At 41.6% G+C, this 11898-nt stretch overlaps 1 long non-coding RNA gene across 1 annotated transcript; it reads left to right on the top strand.

Annotated features, from left to right (window-relative positions):
• Positions 1-2486: 2486 nt before the first annotated feature.
• Positions 2487-11553, top strand: LOC138809824 (uncharacterized). The gene is made up of 3 exons (XR_011366954.1): positions 2487-2563; positions 4280-4468; positions 11468-11553. It is a non-coding gene; the product is annotated as an uncharacterized lncRNA (long non-coding RNA).
• Positions 11554-11898: the final 345 nt, after the last annotated feature.

The following is an 11898-nucleotide window of genomic DNA, read 5'->3' as shown; positions in this document are numbered from 1 at the left end:
CAGGGGGGTCTGCAGGGGGGTCTGCAGGGGGGTCTGCAGGCCGGGGTCTGCAGGGGGTCTGCAGGGGGGTCTGCAGGGGGGTCTGCAGGGGGGTCTGCAGGGGGGTCTGCAGGGGGGTCTGCAGGGGGGTCTGCAGGAGGTCTGCAGGGGGGTCTGCAGGCCGGGGTCTGCAGGGGGATCTGCAGGGGGGTCTTCAAGGGGGTCTGCAGGGGGGTCTGCAGGCTGGGGTCTGCAGGGGGGTCTACAGGGGGGTCTGCAGGCCGGGGTCTGCAGGGGGGGTCTGCACCAGGGTCTGCAGGGGGGGTCTGCAGGGGGGTCTACAGGGGTGTCTGCAGGCCGGGGTCTGCAGGGGGGTCTGCAGGCCGGGGTCTGCAAGGGGGTCTGCAGGGGAGTCTGCAGGGGGTCTGCAGGGGGTTCTGCAAGGGGGTCTGCAGGCTGGGGTCTGCAGGTCTGCAGGCTGGGGTCTGCAAGGGGGTCTGCAGGCTGAGGTCTGCAGGGGGGTCTGCAAGGGGGTCTGCAGGCCGGGGTCTGCAGGGGAGTCTGCAGGGGGGTCTTCAGGGGGTTCTGCAAGGGGGTCTGTAGGGGGTCTGCAGGCTGGGGTCTGCAGGGCGGGGTCTGCAGGGTGGGGTATGCAGGGGTCTGCAGGCCGGGTCTGCAGGGGGGTCTGCAGGGGGTTCTGCAGGGGGGTCTGCAGGGGGTTCTACAGGGGGGTCTGCAGGCTGGGGTCTGCAGGGCGGGGTCTGCAGGGTGGGGTATGCAGGGGGTCTGCAGGGGGTTCTGCAGGGGGGTCTGCAGGGGGTTCTACAGGGGGGTCTGCAAGGGGGTCTGCAGGCCGGCGTCTGCGCTCCCCAGCCGACTGGCGGCGTCCGGGCCAATGGAAGCCCAGGCTTCCACTCCCGCCTGAGACCCTGATCCAAAACAGAGACTGCCCCTCTGCACCCTGAGGCTGACCCTGCAAGGTGCCCCTCCTCCTGCTCCTCCTCTCCTTCTCCCCCTCCCCCTTCTCCTGCCCCTTTTCCCCCTCCTCCTTGTCTCCTCCTCCCCCTCCTCCTCTCCCCTCTCCCCCCCACTGTGGGAATCTAACCAGGTCTGAGACCCTGTGACCCGCAGAGCCCAGTACTTGAGGCTGACTCTGACTGGTGTGATTTGTCTGGTGCTCTCCTGTTCCCAGTCTCTATCTGCAGTAAACGTCTGGTGCTCTGACTCCAGGTAAAAGTGGGTAACTGCGAGCTATTCTAATAAAAGGTTCAGGAAGGTAACATCTTCAGTACATTCAGGTTTTATTTAATCAAACATTTCAGCTTGCATTGAGAAGTTAACGTTTCAGAAGGATAAATGTTAGAAGTGGGAAACAACCTCTTTATCTTGCTCTGCCCAGCAGCTGGTGTCAGTATAACCAGTAAGGTACATCGGTGTCATTTCAAATCGTTTTTCTTTTGCTAACCAAGCTATGTGTTTTCTAGGATTTACTTGTTAATTTAAGGAGGACATTTTGTTATTTGACCACTTTTATCAAATCTTAAGGAATAGCTCGTGTGTATACAACCGTTCTTTATAGACATTATTTTCTCATATTTAAATACCTGGAAAATATGTCACGGATAAATACTTGTGAAATTACTTTGTCTTTGGGGTGATATGCACACTCTTTTGGCGTAGATTCCTGGATGTGCTGTTACTGAAGCAAAGGGTTTATGGCTCTTCAACTTCAGAAAGCCATTTCAGAATTCAGTGATAGAGTGCTTTCTTTGTACGTTCAAGATGCCAGATTTTATCTCAGCACTACAAAAATAGATAAATACAAATAAAGCTGTTTCAGTTATACACACACACACACACACACACACACACACACATAATGAGTATGTGGGAGACTTCTGATGTTTCAAACTTTCAGTTTTTTTAGTACGTTTTTTATTGTGAAATACTTTACAGAAGGTTTACAGTTACATGAGCAAGGTAATGAGTACATTTCTTATCAAGCATTGTTGCCTCCTCCGTTTTTCCCCTACCATCCCTTCTGCTTGCCTGAAGACTATAAATTTACTTTTGAAAGTATCTGGACTTGAACTCGGGGCCTTAGTCATTCTGTTTTCTTGCGCACAGATGATACTCTGTAATATGAGTCATGCCTTCAGCCTGTATTTTGCTGGTTAATTGGAAATGGAATCTCAAATCTTTCTGGGTTGTCTCTGAACCTTGATTCTCCTGTCCTCAGCTTCCTAAGTAGCTAGGATTACAAGTGTGAGCTGTGGGTACTCAACTGAACTTGTTTTCTTGTGTTCAATCCTGTTTCTAATAAATTTTATGAATGTTCTACTCATATGCTTTGCCTGTTTATATTGGTCTGTTCTGTCTTTTTACATATTGATTTATATTTAATCACAAGCATTAGCTGTAACTTTTGTGTTTATTATTTTTTTCTTAAAAGATTTATGTACTATCATCCATCTTTTCCTACAGGAATCCAGAATAAATATGGTATTCTCCAGCCTCAAATCCTACCCCATCTTCTGTTGTTAACAGTGAATGCGTCTGAGTATAAGCAATACCCTATAGATGGGTAGGATATTATTTCTTGTAAATATTAGTTTTATTAACTATTTTCCAGGATTTGGGCTTAAGTGAATAAAATAATTACAAAATATAGAAAATATTGTGAACCCTTTACTCTTTCATTTCCTGACTCCCAATATATAATGTAATATGAGCACAGAAAATGTCACACAAAGGACTCATTCATTTGAGCTTTGAGAACATGCATGTTCTCACTCACAAAATGTTGATTCAATAGTATGGTACGAAAGCCTGGTACAAAGGCAAGTAGCCTTTGTCAGTTGCCTGAAGACATTCCCATCTTTGGGAAATCTCTAACATTTGAATATTTTTCTGATTATTAACTAGGATTCCATTACTACTTATATGATCAATTTAAAGATTAATGTATTCAGTGTTCCAATGGAATCATAGGAGATAAAATACAAATCACAAAATGTGTCACAGACTTCTCTTTCCAATTGTGTAATAGTACATAGTATAAATGAATTTGAACTTTCTTTGATTTCAGTAATGTGAACTTTTTTCTTTTAAACATACACCTAAATTTAAAAGAAAACAACTTCATGTGGCTGTGATATTTTTATTCTGTCTATTCCCTGGCCTAGCTCCTAAATCATAAATAGACATGAAAAAAGTATTGATCTCCTACCAGACTCTTTATAAGGTTTTGTTCAGAGAGCATTTGTGTGGGTTTGTTTGGTTTTTCTTCTGCTTACTAAAGTACTACCAGGGGTATTGTGTTAGTTGTAAATTATTTTAGCAATGTCTGTAAATGAATTAAAAATGTAGAAGTAACTTCAAAAGACATATATAATAGACTATTCCAAAATAGTATCATTTGATTTATAAAGTGTATTTCCATGTTATGAGTCCAGAAATCTATTAGAAAAAAAGACTGATAAGAAATGTACTAATTGAGTTGCTCATGTAATTGTAACCTCTCTGGATAGTATTTTCGCAATAAAATAAATAAATAAATAGATAAAAAGAAAAAAAGACACATGAAACTTAAGCAATATATCAGAGCACCCTTAGAAATTGAGCCAGGGGCTTCTTGAATGTGCTAATGGGCCATGCAAACCTGTTTCTTGTCCCTGGCAATGCCAATGTGAAAAATAATGAGGCTAGAGAAAACATTAACCAGTTTTTTAAAATAAAGCTGTGCCATGGTTTTTGTATTTGTATTTGTATTTCTCATGTCTTACCATGATTGTGCTTGGTGCATGTTTTCGTGTACATTGGTGATGGTAATAAAGCAGGCATAACACTAGACAGTTCTTGATAACAATATTCCACAAGAAAAATAACATGTCACATAGGGAAAAGAAAACCTCCTCTTGTCACATGCATTTATGATTTCTACAGAGCCACTAATTTTAATTTAGTCTGAAATTAAGAATCAAAGTTGTTTATTGGTGGTGGTGGTGGTAGTGGTACTACTAGAAATTGAATTTAAGGATTTATATTTGCTAGGCAAGTACTCTACCATTTGAGCCATGCCCCTAGTCCCAGTGACTGGGACTACAGGTATAGGCTCCTTGCCTGGTTCATAGCAATTCAACATGATAAGATTGGCGCATTGCATTTAAACTGCTTAAGTTTTTCTAATTGAGTAAACTACAATACTAAAGTATAAAAATTAATTTGTTTTATATCTAGCATACCAATAACTAAAGATTTTTAAGAAGTTACCTTTCTTATGCCTTTTGTTTTCTTTTAGTGGTACTGAGACTTGAACATGGGGTTTCAGGCTTGCTAGACTGACACTCTTCTACTTGAGCCACACCTCCAACTCAAAAGAGTAGTTACAGGACAAACTCCTCCAATATGCAGAAAGAAGAGACATAATTCTAATATCTTACTAAATGGACTGGAAATATTTAAATAATGAGAATAATAACAACAAAAGGTATGAAAAAATAACATTTAATTTGGACTTTATTAAAAACTACTGAAAGCAACCAAACAAAGCTGAATAATTTAAAAATGTGAACTGCTCTGTCAAGATTTGAAGCAGTGAGAGAAAAATGAAAACTTTTAAAAAATAATATCTGGTTCTTAAATTTTCTACTAGCAGTGAAAGAGAAATTACGCCAAAAGGTAAGCTGGGATGGAGGCAGCCAGGCACCGCAGCCCGGGAGACGTTCCTCCCCTAGATAATGACCATCCACTTACGTACAGACATTTTTTAAAAGAATAAAACCACAGAATACATTTTTCTAATTTGGGCAAGGGAAGGGAAATAACAAAATGCCGAAATAAGGTTACAGGATGACCCATTGTAACAACAAGATGTACAAGACACTATGTTGAAAATTAACTTGACAACTTTGCCAGGGGGAGGAAAGGATGGTAGGCATAAAACAAAGGAGGGGATAACAATGCTTGATACAAAATAGACTCTACCTTGCTCATGTAACTGTAACCCCTTTGTATAGTATCTTTACAATAAAAAAAAAGAATTAAAAAAAGAATTTTACCAAAGGGACAAAGCACATTTTTGTAAGGTCTGCTCCAGGATGGCTAGCAGACTCCACCCTCCTCGCAGCAAAATCTCCACCCAGTACCTCCGTTACCTAGGCAACTAGCACACCAGGAAGAGGTCACATCTGCATCCGCTGAGGTCACATCTTTATTTGATGTGGCCCCACCTTTCTTCACCCATACCCTAGATAAGGCCTAGCCCAGGCCCAGACGCTCTCTGCTCTCTCTGCTCTTTTCTAGCTTTTCTCTCTCTTTCCCAGGCCTTTCCCAGCCACGTGGAGTGTCAATCTTGCCTGGTCCCAGCAGGTCTACTGAATAAACCTACCCCTTACCTGAATACCACGTGCTTGGTGCTGTTCTTACTCGGATACCTCTTTTTAAAAACCTAACAGTTTTAATCAGTCAAAACTATATTTATGTATGTATGCATACATTTAAAATGGAAGCCAGACTGATTAAGCCCCTTACAAGTCTCTCACCACGGTAGGAATTTCACAGTTTCAAGGCTAATAGAAACAAATATTGGAGGCCTGGGTTCCTGTTGGAGCAGTTGCCCTGGTAAACCTTCCTGAATTTTGGGGTGGTGTTTTGTAGTTTCTGCACTGGAAAGGTGATCTTGTCTTGGGTAAAAGTCCCTCTCTATCACAGACCAAAGCCCAGAAGAGATCATTTCCATCTCTGTAAATAGTTTAAAGCATTCAGGGTTTGTTAGTGCTTTTATTTAATTAACTCCCTAATTAAGCAAATTAACAAATAAACTTGTTAATTTAAGGAAGGAAAAGTTACAGTGGTATGTTGCTAACATTGTTTGGTTGCTATTATATGTACTGACTAATAGCCTAGAAAAGATGAGTCCAGACAAGCTTGAGCCCCTGGGTGAAGGGAACACGTGCAAATTCTTTTCCTGTATTTCTTCCACACTTCTCCTCCCTTCCCCCCTTTTCTCCCCTCTCCTCCCATCTTCCACTTTCTTCCCTTCCCCTTTCCTCCCCTCAAATGTAAACAATGATGCCAGCTGCTGCTAATTATATGAATGAGATGCTCATTTAGCAAAGAAGCTCATTTAGCAAAACAGAACCTGACCTACAAGAAAGAAGCCTGTAGTTAGAGGACAGTGCAGAACCAGGAAGCGCTGTTCGTTTGCACAGGAGGTGTCTTAAATCTCCTCCAAGCTACATTTGGAAAGCACAGCTTTGCAGAGATTGGGAACGTGGAGTCTGAAGCCACTTTGCCTGGATTCCAATACTAACTTCCCTTTCATCCTCCTAAACCGTTGATAAGTAGGGACGAAGGAGTCAAATGTGGACACCACTCTGTTTCCTAGCACACTTGAGGCAGGATTTTTTCTTCCTTTGGAAGAAAAAATTGAAATACTCAGGAGAGAGGGGGTAAAGGCCAGCAAAATAAGCAATGAGCTGGGGAAGGGGAAGGGGAGCAAATGTACTGGGTACAGACAGGATGGGCCACCATCCCGAGGGAATGACTTCAGCCAGAGTGCTGAGGGATGGTGCTCGATTTCCTTCCCTGAGAGAAAATTGATGAGGGAAAAAATGTCTTTTCTATATCTGGGCATGCATGATGTATATCCATAGAAACACCTAAGACTTACCAGGGCATCTTTATTCAGACAAGAAAACTAGAACAAATTTTGTGCTGGCCTTATTCCAAAATAATTTTTCAGCTACTTCAAACCTCTAAAATGTGCTATAGAAAGTAGAGTGGGCTAGTTTTTAGATGTGCTAATTTTTCATGTTTTAAATTATTTCAATGTAGTATAAATAAATAGAAATAAAAATGCAAATAATTGCATAAGATCATTCTGCTTTTTAGTGGCAAAACCTTTATTCTTATTTCAAAAATAAGGGGAAAATGACCTTAAGATTTACTAATGTTTTGATTTAACATGTTTTGCTGAAAGTTTCACTATTAAATTGAGGAAACACTTCTTCCTTTCTTAGTGCACAACACAAGAATGCAAGGAAACACTTATTAAATACTCCAGTACATTTAAAACCCTGACCTTTCTTTGTATTTTGTATTTTGTATTTTGCTTTGGTAATCAGAGGTGGCTTCCTTTCAAAGACCTGCATCTGCACCTGACTCACTCCATCATGGTTACATAGTATTTTCAAAGTGAGCAAATATGTCATTAAGTAATTGAAAATAAAATAGGAGGACAGGTTTAGAAATTTTAGGTCAATAATTGTGATGAGTTCATGTAATCCTTCACCCAGTGATTCACCATCTGAGAAGGTCTGACTAGATCTTTGAAGAAATAAATATGAATAAATGCATGTTTCCAATGCAGGGTTCTACCATAATATCAGCCGGTAATTCAATGATGAAAAAAATCCTTATTGTTTGTTTAAATTCATCAGTAATTGTGTGTTAATGATATTTATAGAAAAATATAGCAAAACCATATGTGTGTTGTGTGCTTGATATGGAATGTTCTATTTCTTTTAACTTGTTGTACTTAGATGCATAAGTTTATCATAATATTCCCTTATTTCCCAGTAAATATAAATATATAAAATGGAAACACATTCCCTGAATAATAATTGTTAAAGCAATTGAATTTGCATTCAGCATCCTAGGAGATAGAATATTTACATTATTCCATTTGGTCCATCTTCTGAGCAAGAACCTAACTGTCCTTCCTTGCAGAAAGCCTATTCAAGAATGTGTATACAGAAAACACTCTTAGAATACAGATTATCATGTATCATTTTGGATAACAGAAGATGCTAATAGGTTTGGAGAATAAGGATAGTGTCTGACCCTGACACTACACAAAAGGGCAGGCTCGTCAATCATCCATGATAGCAACGATGATGTCTCAAACATACACAGAGGTCGCTAAAAATATGTATATTCCATCAACTAAAGGTTCCTGTCCAATAACATGAGCCACTACACACAGGCCTCCATCTAGGCCTGGCCAAAATATATGCACCAGACTTGCATGAAGAGGGGTGGACTCGTGCATACCAATGGTGCCTCTGCCATGAGGCTTGGATATTCTTCTATCACCCATAAAACCTTCCTGAGCTCTACATTCAAGCCCAGGTACCACACACACACACACACACACACACACACACACACACACACACACACACACACACACACACACACACACACACACACACACACACACACACACACACACACACACACACACACACCATGTACACAGTGAACGTGTGTGGGCGCTATTCCTGGAGGTACTCAAGCTTTGCTTGGCTGGCAGTCTCCCACTAGAGCCACGCCTCCAGCCTTGTTTTCTGCTGGCTTTTAGGAAATGGAATCTAGCGAACTTCTCTGCTTTTTCAAGGCTGGCCTTGAGCCACCTCCTGTGTAGGTGGGATTTCAAGTGTGAGCCACCAGTGCCCAGCCACAGATGTCTTTTTAGAAAGAAATAAGAGGGTGCTTCAGAGCCAAAGGTAGACAGTCTGTGTGTGAGTGCAGAGCAGCTTTCCCATAAGCTGTTGCAGGGCTGGTCTTTGCATCTCTGTGAGGACCATATAAGTAGGTATGGGGTAAGTGTTACCATTGTTTCAGTGCATCACAGGGGAACTATAAAAGTCATCAAGTAGGATTGTCAAACCCTCGCCAGAGAACTCAGCACTGCACTCCTCAGCACTGTGGTGTTCCCCATTCATGTCAGAAGGCATGAACCATTATCTCTCCGGGGGAAGTGCAAGGTGATTCATGTAGGGCAAAACAGATCACAGAAATTTATAACCTCTTTTGAGGAGAAAATAGAAGCCATATTCACCAAGAGAGCGAGGAAAGTGAATGTACTGAGCAGTGATCACCAGCCAATGGAGGGAACCACAAGCCTTTAAGTTAGACTTCTGAGTGGAATAATTCTGATCAGACACAGAGCACCCGTAAGTCTCAGAAGATTCCATGACAGTGGACAGAAGCAGAGGATACCCTGAAGCAATATAAGAACTCCTCCAAGAGAAGTGTCAGTGCCTAAACTCTTTAAGCATATCATGCCTGGATTTTTGAAATCTAAAGTAAAGGTTTTCTTCCCTACTTAAAAAAAAAAAAGAATTCCTCAACTAGCCATGGCTACCAACATGCTTTGGAGATGTCTTAAAACATATCCTCTGTGGAAAAAATCAAGAATTAGTCTACAGGAGGCCTTCACTTAGCTCACAAAGGCTTGTTTTAGTTAAGTGTAACATATGCAGATCTTCTGGGGATTAAAAATTGGCCAAAAAAGTCATAATAGCATTACCATAGCATTGTTGCAAAGACAGAAGAGAAGATACTACTTGGCCCAGTAACCAATATCTGGTGTAGCAGGCTACATAATTAATGAATATTCCCTTTTAGAAATAAGCCATCAGGACACTGTTTATGCGATAAAATTCATTCACATTTCTCTTTTATTTCAGTCTTGTGCTGGGTACTATAGAAAATGTACATTTGATCATACATACACTCTTAAATATGGCAATGTTTCTTGAACTTAGTTTTTTAAGTGAACGTCTATAAATAAATGGAAGGAAAAAATAAATGACGATGGGTGAATATGTAACTTTTCCCTCTGCATTTCCATTCTCATGACTACATTGGGCTGTGACTCCCTCATACACCCAACTTTGTCTCTGGTGTTTGAGCTCTTTTGGTGCAGCAAGCACGCATTAATCATTGTTCGTACTGTGGTGCCAGGAGTAATGTGTTACATTGAGTAGATTCTCGATAAATATTTATTAAAGTGGCATGCATAATTTTTATTTTTCTATAGCTCCCTAAATCTGATGCTTTGTATATTCAATTACTCTGCATATAAATCTTTTTGCAATCATCTCACCAAAGGAAATATTCAAACATCAGCACTATTGTCAAGAGTTACAAGTTTATTATTGTGACAGAAAAACACAAAGCCTTAGTATTAAAAGGCTAAATAATTTACGACATCATCTGAGTCCATTTACCACAGCTTCACAGTGTGTATGTGTAGGAAATAGTCAAGCACAGCACTTCTGGGAACGTGATTTCCATTTCCATAAGGTGCCCAACCCCCTGTCCACCCCCACCTCAAGCCCAACCTACCCAGAGCTTTTCCTGATCACAACTGAGAGGGAAGTGCCTCTAGGACATTTTGATAGAATTCACTGTGTACCAAAAAGACTCCACAGCGGGAAACGATGGCCTTGAGCGTTCAAGCCCCTTCCAACCTCGGTAACAAGAGTTCTAAAGGATTTTCCTGGCTGGCTTGCCATGCGGCCAGTCTCATTAGGCTACCTATGGCGCAGTAGTTACAGAGATACTTGACAGATCTAAAATGTCACCACAATCATTTTTACCAAGTGCTGTCACCCATGTTTAGTCTGCTTTTAGTTTTGTGGAAGGAAATGTGGAAAGGCCACAAAGGTCTCCCTTAATGGGAGCAAGCGATTTAGTCTCAGCTCTAAAATAAGGAATTTTGCTCAGCTCTGTGAGCATCTCGACAGAAATTCACCCTGGTGAGCAGTGTATTTATTAAGATAAAGGTCATCCTGTCTCCACGCGCCCACCTGCTCACTAGCACACACATGATGCATCTATTTATCAAGCTCTCTTTGGGGATCTGTGTGTGCATATAAAAATTTAAGTGTGGGTGTGGTCATTGGGCAGTTTGTGAGTTTATAATTGATTTACTATCAGGACTTCAGGGACAAAGGAGCAACAATTTGTTTTTGCTTGAGTTGAAATTGAAGTTAAAGATAGGCAGGTATATCAGGCAGAATATTAACAATCAAAAGTCCTATTCATGTGTCAAAAAGTCAGCTTCAAGCCATGACAGTGCATCATCAGACTGAGTAATTGTCCCATAAACAGGCCGGCAGGGCTCTGTGTATTCATTCTCAACACTGCTTGTCAGATGGAGGCTGGGGGAGAGACAGAGGACAAACTGCAGAACAAAGGTCACTGGGGGAGAAAAAAGTCCTGAATGCATGGCTATGTACCCCCATCACCACTGCCTCTCCTTTCTCTTAAGAATCTGCACATTGAAGCTGGGGGCTGGGGGACGCACATCTGTAATCTGAGCTATTTGGGAGGCTGAGATTGGAAGAACTGCAGTTTGAGGCCAACCCAGGAAGAAATCTCAACAGAGAGCTGGACACAGGGGCCTGGGACTGTTATCACAGTTATCACCAACCTAGGTGGATCTAGCCAGGCACGTGTCAGTACAGAAAGCCAGAACCTATCTCAAAAAACAGCCAGGAATGAGCAGCGTCAGAGTTATGACTCAGTGGTAATATGCTTCAAAATTAGTGTATGTAATATCCCTTTTATACTCCACAAATATGGAAAGTTTAGTAATTTTGTTTGTTTCTAAAACTTTCAGAGGCTGACAGTGTTCTTTCAAGTAGGATTGTTTAATAAAGAGAAATACAACGCTTACTCTGTTTGATTTTAGGTGACTACAGCGCTGAGTGACGTACCCTAAGGAGGAACTGAAGCACAAGGAGACCAAGCATCACACAAGTAGCAGGAGAGGCTGGGTTCGAACCTCAGAAATGCCTCCGTGGCTAGGTTGCACACTGCTTCCGCTCCATTGTGCTGTGCTGCTAACTGGGCTCGTTCACTGCCCTCAGATTCCACCAAGGATGCTCATTGTTTGAGCAGCTATAGAGCTCGATATATAATCTACAAGTTGTTTATACTGCAATATTAACAGAATTCACTACAAATAGAGCCAGTGTTCCGCCTCAGAGAAAAAGGCATAGATGCAGATAACAGAAAGTGACACTTTGGTGAGGAAGTGGGTGGCAGCTACTGCAGATGTTGAGATAATGGTGTTTGTGTGTATAAAAACCTCTTTATATACCAGCCACTCAAGTTCTGTTA

The sequence above is a fragment of the Dipodomys merriami genome, unplaced genomic scaffold (genome assembly GCF_024711535.1).
Source record: "Dipodomys merriami isolate MVZ:Mamm:240054 unplaced genomic scaffold, mDipMer1.0.p SCAF_103, whole genome shotgun sequence".
Lineage (NCBI taxonomy): Eukaryota > Metazoa > Chordata > Mammalia > Rodentia > Heteromyidae > Dipodomys > Dipodomys merriami.
The sequence above is the reverse complement of the archived record's forward strand: the minus strand, read 5'-3'. Positions and strand labels throughout refer to the sequence as shown.